Here is a 341-nt window from a genome sequence, read left to right on the forward strand (position 1 = left end):
GTCGCAATAATATAGGAGCAATGTATTGACGATATTTTTATCGCCGAAGCAAAGATGCGACGTATCTTTGATGTTGTTCGTTTTAGTAGTATGAGATTGATGTTGTTTGTAGAGCCCGTAACTTAGACTACGTATAAACCATGCATAATTCTAGTATTTAAATTAAATTGATTTTATTGCATGAGTATTTAAATTTATTTGTTTCCCGTAGCAGTTTATTTGTTAGCATTTCAGTTATTTCATTGAGGCCGGACTAGAGTTGGAGCTTTGAGATTAAATTTAAAATTCAGAAAACTTCTCCAGAATTTATTTTAGCTAGCAAGTAAGTTAATTTAAGTTAA

This window comes from Primulina huaijiensis, chromosome 12, assembly GCF_012295235.1.
Source record: "Primulina huaijiensis isolate GDHJ02 chromosome 12, ASM1229523v2, whole genome shotgun sequence".
In the NCBI taxonomy this organism is placed as follows: domain Eukaryota; kingdom Viridiplantae; phylum Streptophyta; class Magnoliopsida; order Lamiales; family Gesneriaceae; genus Primulina; species Primulina huaijiensis.